This window comes from Portunus trituberculatus, chromosome 14 (assembly GCF_017591435.1).
Source record: "Portunus trituberculatus isolate SZX2019 chromosome 14, ASM1759143v1, whole genome shotgun sequence".
In the NCBI taxonomy this organism is placed as follows: domain Eukaryota; kingdom Metazoa; phylum Arthropoda; class Malacostraca; order Decapoda; family Portunidae; genus Portunus; species Portunus trituberculatus.
In genome coordinates this window covers 6,558-21,132 of record NC_059268.1, presented here as the reverse complement: position 1 = coordinate 21,132, position 14,575 = coordinate 6,558, and positions in this window count along the sequence as shown.

Sequence of the window (14,575 nt, the reverse complement as noted above, 5' to 3'; positions counted from 1 at the left end):
CTCTGTGTATGTCCTAGTATGCGTAGATCATTTCAGCCGATACACAGTACTCATTCCTTTGCCTAACAAATCTGCTTCTAGCATTGCACATGCTTTTGTTTCTCATTTTATTTGCCTTTACACTACTTCAGTATTGCTTAGTGATAATGGTGCAAAATTTAAAAATGAAGTGCTTCAGAAAATTTGTCAACAATTTCACATTACTCAAACTTTCATCACTGCCTACCATCCTACTTCCAATGGATTGGTAGAGAGAACTAATCGTAAAATTCTTACCATTTTGAGACATTTAGTGGGTAAATTTCATGAATCTTGGCAAGATTGGCTCCCTCATGTGAATGCTTGTATAAATGCCACTATCAATTCATCTACTGGTAAAACTCCACATTCTATTGTATTTGGACATGATAAACGTTTCCCCTTTGACATGTTAGAGAAACCACGTTTACCAGTATATTCTGTTGATGACTATGTTCAAAACCAAGCACGAGCTATGCAAATTATTCATGATAAAGTGCGTAGTACTCTCCAGTTGTCACGTACTCAAATGACTCAATGTCAACATGCAAAAGCTACTCCTGTCTCCTTTAACATTAATGATGTAGTATTTAAATCTGCACCTGAACGACAGTCAAAATTAACCACTAAATTTTCAGGTCCTTTTTTGATCCAAGAAAAATTAACAGGAAATAAATTTAAAATTTTTGATCCTTCTGCTCAGATGTCAGACGTTGTCCATGCAGACAGACTTAAAAAGAGTGATATTTGTGTTGCTATGCCTTCACCCTTGCCTCTTCCACCTGTGTCGTCTAGCTCTGTGTCTTCATCTACTTCCTTACCTTCTTCGTCCTCGTACAATCTGCGTTCCAGAGCTAACTCCTTATAGATCATTTTTGTATGATGATTAGCTACATATGAAGTTCAAATGACAGTGATTTACATTTTGTATTTAATTATTTGTGTAATTTTTTTTCATGTACCATGATGATTTATTTTTTATGTACCATGATGATTTTTATGTCCCATGATTATATGTCAAAATATTCTTGATGAAGCTCATGATTACATGTAAAAAATTTTTTTGATAAAGTGTATGCTTACATAATATTTTTTTTTGATGATTAAATATTTATCAGCAGCTGATATCTATATGTACATATATATGTACTTCTTTCCATTGTGTAATGTTTCCGGGGGACGCCTCGAGAACTTACTATGAGAACTTACTATAAGAACTTACTGTGTGCCATATTTTATGTTCTTATTAATTCTATTTAGTGATAAGTGATTACAGACCTTATAAACAGAACTAATTTTTGTGAGTCATGTAACGAAAATTAATGAAGTGAAAACTTGAAAATTAATGAAAATAATTAATATTTTTGTGATTGATATAAAAATTTGAAAATTAATGAAAAGATTTTATATTCTTATGAGTGATGTAATGAAAATTAGTGAAAGAAGTAATATTTTTGAAAGTGATCAGATGACAATTATTAATATGACTGTTTTTTGTGAAAAATGAACATTCCAGTGTTGACCTTACAATTTTCTTTTAGATGAACTCTTATTTTATAGTGTTTATTTATTTTTTTATGATTGTGATCACCTTCAGTGCGGGGTTGCACTGTTGTGCGTGCCGAGCCATATGTTAGCATGTCCTTTGTTTTTCCCATACTCCCTTTCTGTCTGACGTCACGTCCTTCCCCTCAGTCCTCGCTCGCCACCGCCTCAGGCGACACGCTACGCCTCCTGCCTCTCGTTTCGCTCGGTTTACACTTGTTTTGTATTATGCTACCATAAATACACTTTCATAATGGACTCAGGTGTCTCCATGCTACCCCTGTTTTACGACAACTACCACAAGTGAACCCGCCTTTATACTTCATTTAAGAGCGAGGTATCCTGACGTTTGTCCCTATCCTTTGGTTAATTCCATTGCTTCTATAAGGAGACTGGCAACTGGGTGGGGCTTTTGTCTCTAGATTTTTGTTGCCCTTAACCAGTCCTCTCTTTTATATATATATATATATATATATATATATATATATATATATATATATATATATATATATATATATATATATATATATATATATATATATATATATATATATATATATATATATATATATATATATATATATATATATATATATATATATATATATATATATATATATATATATATATATATATATATATATATATATATATATATATATATATATATATATATATATATATATATATATATATATATATATATATAATATATAAACTTCACATCTCATCTTGAGCTATTTCAGCTTCTATGAAGTTAATTCTTCAGGGTTGTCTCCGCCAGTTTTTCTCAGCCCTCCCCAGCTGCTAAATTTGTATAGGGGCCTTATAGTTCCATAATCGGAGAATGCTTCACATGTAAAGGGCAATTCATTCTCACCGCTCTCTCTAGACGTAAGGAATCAAAAGCAATTGGTCTTAAATTCTTATTACCTCTTCTCCTCTGACTGTCTTCGTCCTCCTTCTCAACGTCTCAATGTTGCATATTTTGTTGCATTGTATTGTTATTTTCACGAGCACGGGACCACCTGATTGAGAATTGGCCACGCTAACCATTGCGCCAAGGTGTGTGTGTGTGTGTGTGTGTGTGCATTCATTGTATATATTTACGGTCGCCTGCTGGTCACCCAGCCTTCCCTATTACAGAAAGAGCTCAGAACTTATAGACCGATCTTCGGTCTATAGGCTCTGAGACCACACCACACTTCACACACCGGGGAAGTGAGGCCATAAAACCTCGAGTTACATCCCGTACCTATACCTGCTACTAGGTGAACGGGCTACACATTAAGAGGCTCATCTATTTGCTCCGCTGTGCCCGGAGGTCAAACCCGCGCCTTCTCATTTGTAAGCTGAGTGTGCTAACTGCTACACTACGTGTGTGTGTGTGTGTGTGTGTGTGTGTGTGTGTGTGTGTGTGTGTGTGTGTGTATATACAATTCATCTCGGTCGTCTGCTGGTCACCCAGCCAGTCTTCCCCATTACGGAGCGAGCTCAGAGCTCATAGACCGATCTTCGGGTAGGACTGAGACCACATCACACACTCCACACACCGGGAAAGCGAGGCCACAACCCCTCGAGTTACATCCCGTACCTATTTACTGCTAGGTGAACAGGGTCCACACATTAAGAGGCTTGCCCATTAGCCTTACCGCTTCCCAGGACTTGAACCCGGCCCTCTCGATAGTGAGTCGAACCTGCTAACCACTACACTACACGGTGTGTGTGTGTGTGTGTGTGTGTGTGTGTGTGTGTGTGGAATGAATGCTGTTTTATATAATCTTTTATGTCTTTTTCTCATCACTTATATTTTTTTTTATTCTTTCCTTATCATTTATTTTGTTTTGTGGGAGTATTGAATGCCTTTTGTACCTGCTCCATTTTTATGTCCGTTTTTTTAATTATTGTTTTATTCTTTTTATTCTTTTCTTATTTCATTTTGTGTTTCTCTCCATTTTTTCATTATTTCTTCTTTTTTCTTCAATTTTTCAGAAGTTATCGAGGGAATGAATGCTCTTATATCATCATCCATTTTTCATGTCTGTTCTTCCTATTAATTTATTCTGTTTATTCTTTTCTCATTTTATTTTGTTTCCATTTTTTTTATCATTTTTTTCCTTCAATTTTCCAGTAGTTGGCGTGGATTCAATGCTTTTATAGCATCATCCATTTTTATCTGTTTTTCTTACTAATTTTATTTTTTATTGTTTCCTTACTTCTTTTGTCTTTATTTTCATTTTTTTTTCGTTAATTTATTTTTTTGCGCGGAAATTAATCCTTTCATATATGTATTTTTTATTGTTTATTATCTCATACTATTTTTATTCTTTTTATCATTTTCTTATTTTATTTGATCTTTCTTTTAAATTTTAATCATATATGAATGAGTATGAATAAGTGATCTTTGTGTACAATAAGACTATTTTATTGACATTAGCAAGGGTCTGTGGAGGGCAGAAGATTAATGACCACAGTCTTCACTTTCTAATCCCCCACATGAGTTTGTGAAGCTGTAGAAGATCACCAAATAGTTACCACAACGAATAGGGAAACGTGTCATGCTACTGAAGGGGTTAATGGCCACAGTCTTCACTATTTTAATCCCCACATGAGTTTGTGAAGCTGTAGATCACCAAATAGTTACAACAAGGAATAGGGAAACGTGTTATGTTACTGAAGGGGTTAATGGCCACAGTCTTCACTAATTTAATCCCCGACATGAGTGTGTGAAGCTGTAGAAAATCACCAAATAGTTACCACAAGGAATAGGGAGACTCATGTTTTAGGGCATTTTAAAAGTTTGGCATATATTTATGGCATTAAAAGACAGTTTGGCACGTTTTTTAGGGCATTTTCAGACAGTTTGACATACTATTAAGGCATTTTAAGACAGCTTGGCACGCTTTTTAGCGCATTGAAAGATAGTTTGACACGTTTTTAGGGCATTTTAAGGCAGTTTGGCATATATTTAGGGCATTATAAGACAGTTTGGCACGTTTTTTAGGGCATTTTAAGACAGTTTGACATTTTTTGGGCATTTTCAAACGGGCTGGCTACGATAAGACCATTTTATTGACAATATGAAGGGGCAGAAAATTAATGGCCAAAGTCTTCACTATTTTAATCCCCCACACGAGTATGGGAAGCTGTAGAAAATCACCAAATAGTCACCAGAATGAATAAGGAAACGTGTCATGCTACTGAAGAGATTAATGGCCACATTTTTCACTATTTTAATCCCCCACATGAATTTGTGAAGCTGTAGAAAATTAGTGGTGAATAATTGGGGAGCTTTTAAGATTTGACAGATTTATAGATGGAGTGATGGGTTCCTGCACTAACACTTATTTTCTGATGTTCTTATGTTGATAGGGTGTGGTGTGGATTTCAGGATGTGGTTTTGAAAGATGTAACTGATAACAACACAAGAACAACCACTAATACTAATAGTGAAATAACTTTAGCGTCTCCTTCCGAGGGTTTGGTCAAATTAAGATTGTTTCAGCTCATTCACTGCGTTGCTAATTCCTTTATTGTTTAGATAACTACTTGAAGGAAAAACCCTCATGGTCATCGCCACTGTCTGAACATTTGTATGGGTGAAGGTTGATTCCATAATACCAATCTTATTCTGTTTCTTTGTCTTTAAAATCGCTTAAGTCAAATCATGGAAGCTGCCAGAAGCCATCAGGCCTACACGTTTCAGTCAGGCAGTCAGTTCTTGTACGAAACACTTGAACTAATTCTCTCCTATTATCCTCATCCATCAATGTATCTATAAAATCCATTTCAAAACACCACCACTTCCGTGTAGCAGAGTGAGCTTGCCGCTTGGTGCACCAGACATGATCTTTGTACGCTGCTCTTCAAGGCTCCGTAAAGACTCGCCGCCATCAACCTCACCACTGAGAGTATTCCATTCATCTCAGAATTCCCTCTTCTCTCTTTTTCACCTTATTATGAAGTAACAGGAATGAACAACAGAATAGGAAGATTGGTAGAGATCTAAGAGGTAGTGAGTTCAGAGAAGAAAGGTATTCACACGTTTTTAAATGCTTCAATGTTACTAGAATTAACAATCTCGTTGGAATTGTATTCCAGAGTCTAGCAGATACTGGGATAAAACACCGGGAAAATTGTGAAGTATTACATCGATTCACAGACAAGGAACGGTCATTCATGATCAAGGATTGTCTTGTAGCACGTGCTGGTAGTGAAGGGGCAGGCAAATGACAATGCAACGGGTGGTTGGAATTAGACATGATTTTGAAGAAATAGGACAATGATCCAACCAAACGACGATGCCGAAGATTAATCTCAAGATTAGGAAGAAGAAATTTAATCTGGTTGAATGCTCTATCTAAAAGCTTTAAGTGAGACTCTGCTGCAGAGATCCACACAGAGTGACAATATTCAAAATGAGGCAGTATGAAAGAGTAAAAGCAATTTCTTACAATATCATCAGAGGAATATATCCGCCTACATTTGCGTAACAAACCAACTTTACATGAGACTGATGATGCAAGTGAACATAAGTGCAACTCAAAAGTAAGTTTGGGATCAAGGGTGACTCAGTAACTTCAGAGACGAACAATTAGGAATAGGCACTTCGTTGACAACAATATCAGGGTGAACTGGGAAAGGTGTCCTTGATCTGCTAATAACCATACTATGGGATTTACTCGGGTTCAGTTTCATAAGATCACACCATGACAGAATCCTTGAAACATCTTGGTGAGTACATTAGCGACTCTCTGCCTATCCTGTGGGGAAGGAATTGTCGCATATATAGTGGTGTCATCAGCATAAGCAACCATATTAGATTCAATCCCACACACATGTCAGATGTATAAATAATAAAGAAGAGGTCCCAGAACACTTTGCGGAACACCGGATACAACTGGACTAAAGAACTAAGGCAGCCATCAACAGTCACACGCTGCCTTCGACTCGTTAGGAACTCTGACAGAACTTGATGGACCACCAATACCAATAGATCTAACTTTCGATAAAAGGGCTCTATGATTAACACGATCAAATGCAGAACTAAAATCAAGTGAAATTACTCTAGATTCATGACCAGCATCAAGGGCAGCTTGCATGTCATGCGTTATGCAAACGAGAGCATCAGAAGTACTGAGACCTTTTCTAAAACCAAACTGACTAGATGGCAACAAATTATTAATATCTAAAAAACGATTGAGACGCTTGGCCAGCAGGCGCTCAAAAATCTTAGATAACACCGGGGTTATGGAAATGGGTCTATAGTCACCGGGGTGAATGGAGATGAAGATCCCTTTGGAATAGGGGTAACATTTGCAGTACGCCAGCATACCGGAAAGAACCCTTACGAAAAAGAGCTCTAAAAATAACTGCCAATTTTGGAGCGAGAGGAGAAGCAATCTTTTGTAAAAGGGCAGAAAACAAAGGATCACAACCCCCGAATGAGTCTAACTCATTAAGATATCTTAAGATTTCGGAGGACTTAAAGGCAATGGAGTGTAATTTAATGTCCTGGGGACAAGACGGCGGCAGATCAAACTCTTCATCACTTTGTTTCGAGTTAAAAACGGAAGCTAAAAGATTGGCTTTGTCCTTAGAATTATGGCAGATTGAACCGTCAGTACATGACAGAGGAGGTAAACTTGAGTCCACACCAAAGAGTGATTGCTTTAAAGCTGACCACCATGAGTGTGGTTGGGAGGTGCCAATCAGAACATTTTTAAGGTGTTCGTTGTACTCATCCTGTGCGCTAAAATATGTACGTTGGGCAAATAAACGCAGACGAACGTAATTTTCCCATGATTCAGGTGAGCGCGGTCGGGACCATTCACAATAAGCAACCTGTTTTGCTGAGCACGCCTGCAGTCATCATTAAACCAGGCACTGTCCTTGCGACGACTTCGAATTATTTTAGAAGAATTCTTCTTAAATAATTCGAAGTCTCGCAAGACAAATGCCTTTAATGTGACTGCATTCTCAAAAATAATGCTGTGTTTTTCTTCACATCAAGGTTGACTTTACTATTTATTGCTCCTATCCTGATTACTGACCGACTTTGTGTGTGTGTGTGTGTGTGTGAGGCAAGGCTCCCTGCTTCATGTTTGTTATTCATTATTGGTCTGATTAAGAATAGCTGTGATGTGGATGGGTTCCTTGTATGGCTGCACACCTTAGTTTTGATGGATGATACAGTCCTGTTGTCAACCTCAAGACAAGGGATGCAGAGAAAGTTAACGCTTCTAAATGATTATGGATTTGTCCTTTCTTGTGTTCCTTTCTTTTTTTTGGAGTTTGCAATGAGCTGGTAAACTCATACAACTTAATGAAAAGATATAGTATTATATAGAATAGTCGTGTAATAAGCGCATACACATCTCCGCAGTGGAAAAAAATATCATGAAAACAAAGAAAGTAAGACGATAAAGGAAAGAACAAAGATACACAAGAGAGAGAGAGAGCGAGCATCAAGGAAAACGGTACAATTCTCGGCCAGCCAAAGCCATTTCCGATCCATATTCCCTGGCGTTACGTGACCATAAAACACACACACACACACACACACACACACACAAAGGTGGTAAATGGAACTTGTGGTCATGAAATACATATATCGAAAATTTCGGGTCACCACAGTATACATACACACACACACACAAAAAAAAAAAAAAAAGGCAAGCGAACGACTGAGTGGAGTATGGGAAGGATAATGAACTCCAACCCTAACACTGTTAATGAGAATGTGACTCTTGTTTTCAAAGGTGATCTTAATGAGAGAGAATAAAACTGAAGGCATGGACAATTTAGGACTCTTCCATAACACTTTGCCTTCAGTGTTACCTGTCGAAAAGTTACTCTTAACTTGCACTACAATGTTTCATTAGGGGAGAGAAAAGTAAAGGCATTGAAAAACTTGCACTACCTTATAACACTCTTTAATGCCAATGTTCCCTTTCGAAATTTACCTCTTAACTTCAACCAAATTGTTTCAGATTAAGATTGGCATTAAAGCAACAAACCAAAAGAAAAATATCTTGAATCACCCCATAACCCCTTATTCTTGAGAGTGATGTCTTTAGAAATATGACGCAAACTTACAACACTACCCTTTATATATACCGAGAAGCGAAAACATCGAGACAGAGACCAACTGAAATGTCTAACGATTAATTGATTGACGTCATGGCACTGGAGCAAATGGTGTCATACAGCGCCCTGGAAAAGATTAAAAGACGAAATGAATGGAAAAAATAACAGAGGATGAAGAGTATGCCCCAAAAAACCTGTGTCATTATTTGCCACTATATGTACATAAGCATATTATGTCTTCACTATAATTCCTTTACTGTCCAAAAAGCTTTTAGCTTCAAATGGGCTCCTTGTACTTATATATTCTCACTTATAAATGATTGTATTTATTCAAGGGATAATAAAATGTCTAAATGTTTAAATGTTTAAATGTATAATTTTTCTCTTCTTCAATTCTTCTGTTTTGATTGTTACTCCCATTACTTCGACTTTGTCCTCTCCATATTGCACATCCTCCACACATATATTATCACGAACCATTGTCAGCACTCCTCCTCCCCTTTATCCTTCCTGTCTCTCCTCGAGGTATTATATCCCTCCTCTCTAAAGTTAACATGGATCTCTTCTCTTAGTTTTGTTTCAACGATGCACATTACATCCGGCTTTTCTCTTTCAAATAATCCCTAACCTCCAACATGCTTGATAACAACCCATCTATAAAAGTATGTCACTCTTAATTTCTTGCCTCCTCCACGGCCTCCTGTTTCTTCCGTAGGTACCACTTCTTTAGTCTCATATCCAGAACCCTCCAGTAAAAATTCTTCTTCTCTATCTCTGTCCTTTTCTCGTTTCTTTCCTTAGCTTCACTTCTTAGCACCTTCTCCTTTTCACTCTCCTCTAGATTCATATCTTTTTTTATCCATGTATCCTTGTGTTCAGTATCATCGGCCAGCTTACCTTTCCTAGCTATAATTTCATCTACTGTCACTTGGGATCTCATTCTCACTTTCATTGGTCTCCTACCCCATTCACTGTATCTTCCTAGCCTGATCACTTCCTCCACTTCCTGGTCTAGTTCCTGTGTGCTGTCCTGTACTTGTTTGATAACAGTTTTGGCCAATTCTCTCTCTTCACGTTTTTCTCGTGAAATTATTTGGATTTTTCTTTTCTTCATCCCAAAAATCACGAAGCTTTTTCTTCTTGTCCACTGTATCCCGCACCAGGTCTTCTTTTTCTTAATGACTTCAATTACAGCGATTTTCGTGTTTTCTTGAATTTGTCTCTTTACAACCTCCGAGAATTTTACTTTTTCGTCTTTCTGTTCCTGCTTCCATTCATTTCGTAGTTCCTTCAGCTTGTTTTCACCCAATCCACCTTCTACCCTGTCCACAATCCCATCCTGCACTTTAACCTGTAAGTTCCTTAAGGAGTTTTCGTAGTCTTAACAGGCGGCCTTTAGTACGTCATTTTGTTTCTTTATTTCTTTCATCTCTTCTTTTAATCCCTGATTAATTGCACTAACCTTCTCACATTCTACCAATCTCAACTTCAGCTCTGTGTTTTCCGTTGTCAGTCGGTCCTGTTTGTCCATTAGACTCGACATCACGTCCTTCATGTACCTTAATTCCCTTTCTACGTTGATTAACCTTCTTATATTACCTCGTTCGTCCCTGAATCCAGAAAAATCCTTGTCCATGATATCATCTGTTAGTTTCCTTAGTGCAACAGGAGTTTCAATGTACCGTTGATTTTCACACGATGGCGTATGTTTTGACATCGTCATACGCCTGGCAGCACTACTCTGTTCCATCTCTCGTTTTTCTTTCCGTATAATACGATCCAACAACGCTTATTTAATTTGGAGACAGTTTTTCCTTAGTTTTTCCCGGCGAGCTGTTTTGGGGTTTGTGTTTGTGTGTTTGGTTGTAAAGTGTGTGTTTTGTGGGTTAGGTGTGTGTGTGTGTGTGTGTGTGTGTGTGTGTGTGTGTGTGTGTGTGTGTGTGTTTCTGTGTGTGTGTGTGTGTGTGTGTGTGTGTGTGTGTGTGTGTGTTTCTAGTTTTTAGTAGTATTTGTGTTTGTGTGTGTGTGTGTGTGTGTGTGTGTGTGTGTGTGTGTGTGTGTGTGTGTGTGTGTGTGTGTGTGTGTGTGTGTGTGTGTGTGTGTCACTGTTTGATCTGCTGCAGTCTCTGACGAGACAGCCAGACGTTACCCTACGGAACGAGCTCAGAGCTCATTTTTCCGATCTTCGGATAGGCTTGAGACCAGGCACACAACACACACCGGGACAACAAGGTCACAACTCCTCGATTTACATCCCGTACCTACTCACTGCTAGGTGAACAGGGGCTACACGTGAAAGGAGACACACCCAAATATCTCCACCCAGCCGGGGAATCGAACCCTGGTCCTCTGGCTTGTGAAGCCAGCGCTCTAACCACTGTGTGTGTGTGTGTGTGTGTGTGTGTGTGTGTGTGTGTATAATTCATCTCATCTCATCTCGGTCGCCTGCTGGTCACCCAGCCAGTCTTCCCCATTACGGAGCGAGCTCAGAGCTCATAGACCGATCTTCGGGTAGGACTCAGACCACAACACACTCCACACACCGGGAAAGCGAGGCCACAACCCCTCGAGTTACATCCCGTACCTATTTACTGCTAGGTGAACAGGGGCCACACATTAAGAGGCTTGCCCATTTGCCTCGCCGCCCGGGACTCCAACCAGGCCTTCTCGATTGTGAGTCGAGCGTGCTAACCACTACACTACGTGGTGTGTGTGTGTGTGTGTGTGTGTGTGTGATATCCCCTTAACATAAAACACTCCTTATAACCATACACACATTCCACATTTCTATGATCAATAAAAAGAAAAATCCATCTATTTATATTCTCGTACAATATCCAAACAAAACAGACCCTTCTCTCTCTCTCTCTCTCTCTCTCTCTCTCTCTCTCTCTCTCTCTCTCTCTCTCTCTCTCTCTCTCTCTCTCTCTCTCTCTCTCTCTCTCTCTCTCTCTCTCTCTCTCTCTCTCTCTCTCTCTCTCTCTCTCTCTCTCTCTCTCTCTCTCTCTCTCTCTCTCTCTCTCTCTCTCTCTCTCTCTCTCTAACCTAACCTAATCTAACCCTTTCCACACACACAAGGGCTGCATGCGAGTCCTGCAGTACTCAGTGAAGAGAACGAGGAGCAGGATAGAGGAGATGAGTGGTCTTGGCCTGCACCACTTATCCATCAGCGCCCTCTTCAAGCAGCCCAAGACTTACGCCAACATAGTCCGCAGGATGAAGAGAGAGAGGGAGGCAAAGCAGGGTGGGTGATTGGAGAGGAAGAGGGAAGGAAAGTGAAGGAAAGGAGAGAGATGGAGATAGGGTGAAGGAAAGGAGGAGGGTGAGTGATTGGAGAAAGGAAGGAGAAGAGAGAGAGAGAGAGAGAGAGAGAGAGAGAGAGAGAGAGAGAGAGAGAAGGAAAGGAAGGAGAAAGAGGAAAGAGAGAGAAGGAGAGAGTATGGAGGAAAGAAGGAGGGTGATTGGAAAAGGAATGAGAGGAGAGAGAAGGTGAAGGAGAGAAAGAAGAAAGGATGGAAGGAAAGGAGAAAGATAGAAAGGAAAGAGAGGGTGTACGAAAAAAAAAGAAGAATGGGTGACTGGGAGAGAAGAGGAAGAAGAAGAAAAGGGTGAAGGAAAGGAGGAGGGTTTGTGATTTGGAAAGGAAAGGAAGGTAGGAAGGAAAGAAGGAAGGAATGTGTGTGACTGTGGGAGAAAAAAGGAAGGAGAGAAGGAGGTAAGGAAGGAGGAAGGTGGGTGACTGAAGAAGAAAGAGAAAGGAGAGAGAGAGAGGATGGAGGAAAGGAGAAGGAGAGAAGGTGAAGGAAAGAAGGAGAGAGAGAGGAGGAAAGAGAGCAGAGAGGGTGGAGGAAAGGAGAACGAGAAAGAGATGAAAGGAAAGGAGGAGGTTGAGTGACTGAGGAAGGGAGGAAGAGAAGGAGGAGAAAGGAAGAAGGAATTGTGAGAAAGATGAGAGTAAGTAAAAACATAAATGTTTGCAAAGTTGCCAATGGAAATGAATCAGGAAATGTGAAAGATTGTACAGGAAAAAAAAGATGAAAATGTACACTGTCATTAATGCAGGTTGTTTCCGTCCTTCCTTTAATGCTACACTGTAAGAAAACAATAAATAAAATACATTCAGTCACATTTCACTCTCCTTACCACATATTGAGTCAATATTTAGCTCACTACTCAAGTTAATTTAACTTGATCTTGATCTTGATGTTACAGGTGACTCGGGACTGTTCCTGAGTCAGACCTTTGTAACGGCCACTACTGTACAGAAAAAGAGAAAAACGACAAAAAGAAAACAATCACCAAAATTTACATTATTGATTCATACGTCTAGCACGCCACATTTTCCCAAGGAATTCCTTCACGGCTTCAATCATCCTGTCATTCGTGTCTCCACACAGTCCCAGCAGAAACACCATCCATTTCCTTCCTGTCATCTCCACTCTGGCATTCCCCAATTCCCTTAGCACCAATTGCATCCTTTCATTCCTGTCTCTGGCATACTTCACACACTCCCGCACGGTCCGCACCACATGTTCCACCGTCTCATCCTCTCCCATGTCACACATCTGGCACACCTTGCTGCGGGACTCAGACCATCTGTAACTCCTTGCATTCACATCCATACACTGTGCCCTCGCTCGGAAGAGAAGGTCACCACCCAGGCTTCCCTCGTACCACTTTTCATACATCGGGGCCTCTTTCTGTACCACTCCAAAGTACTCTTTTGTTCCATCTTATTCTTCCATTCACTCAATCCCACATGTTTCACTACTCTGTCAATCTCACTCTTCCACTTTCTTACATCCCACTCTCTGCCTTCCCCATTTCTAATAACCATGCTCCAGTCACTCTCAACATGCCTCCCCTCAATCCGCTGAAAAGCCCAACTAGTTTCCAAGCCACTCTCTGCTGCCATCTTGACACACTTCTTCCCCCACCTGCTACTCCTAACATTCTATAGAAACACCTTTCTCACTAGTCTTGCATCATCCACTTGTCGTAACCGTTCCCTCTGGTTACCACATGTGAGCTGTTTACTTGAAGCGACTTTATCAAGACAATGACAAATCCTTCTGCGTCCAGAGTGACCAAAGAGCAACTATGGGTTTTTCCGTGTGGTACTCACAACTACAGCTCCACAATACTATTTTTATTGTAGAAAGTATAAAAATAGGCTAAACCAGCAAATACACATATACCTAAATAACATCAGATAACACGGCCACGTTGCCATTCTTATAGAATTCCTTATGCAAGACTATTCTTTAACTCAGTAACTCGTCCTAAATCGCCTCGTAACACAATGAATCATAGTGACATCATCTAACTGCACATTCCACCACAGCATGCGATGTGGTACAAAAACGTCTACGACGTTCATAGTATACATGTACACACAAGACTCCATAACTCTTAGGACAAATTCTCTAAGCTACTACTCACGTATAAGACCAAGCAGAAGGCAGTCCAGAGGCCCATGTTGCTAGTTTAGTTGCTTGTGTAAGCGTCAAAAATTCTTGTAGTTGCTCAGGGCGTGAATGGTAGCTCTCTGCTGGATCGCGTTACTGCCTGGCCTTATACACGTTGCGAATCCGCAATCGGCCCTTCTAGCACTGAAAATTCTTAGGAAGCTAACATGTCTCTACACACTATGTTATTGTAGTCTGCCACAGCAACCGCTCGTTCTTAGGAAGCTAACATGTCTTTGTACACTATGTTATCGTCATCTGTCACAGCAATCCTTCGTCATTAGCCATCACTGACTTTATAATTATTATCATTGGTCTGTCACAACAACTCTTCGCCCTAGAACTAATGGTTTATGCGTCGCTCCAGTTACTAATCTTTCTTATACACCACGGCAGCAGTCCAAGATTCTTGTTAGATTGTTTGATAACACGCCCACTTGGTTCCTTTGACCTTC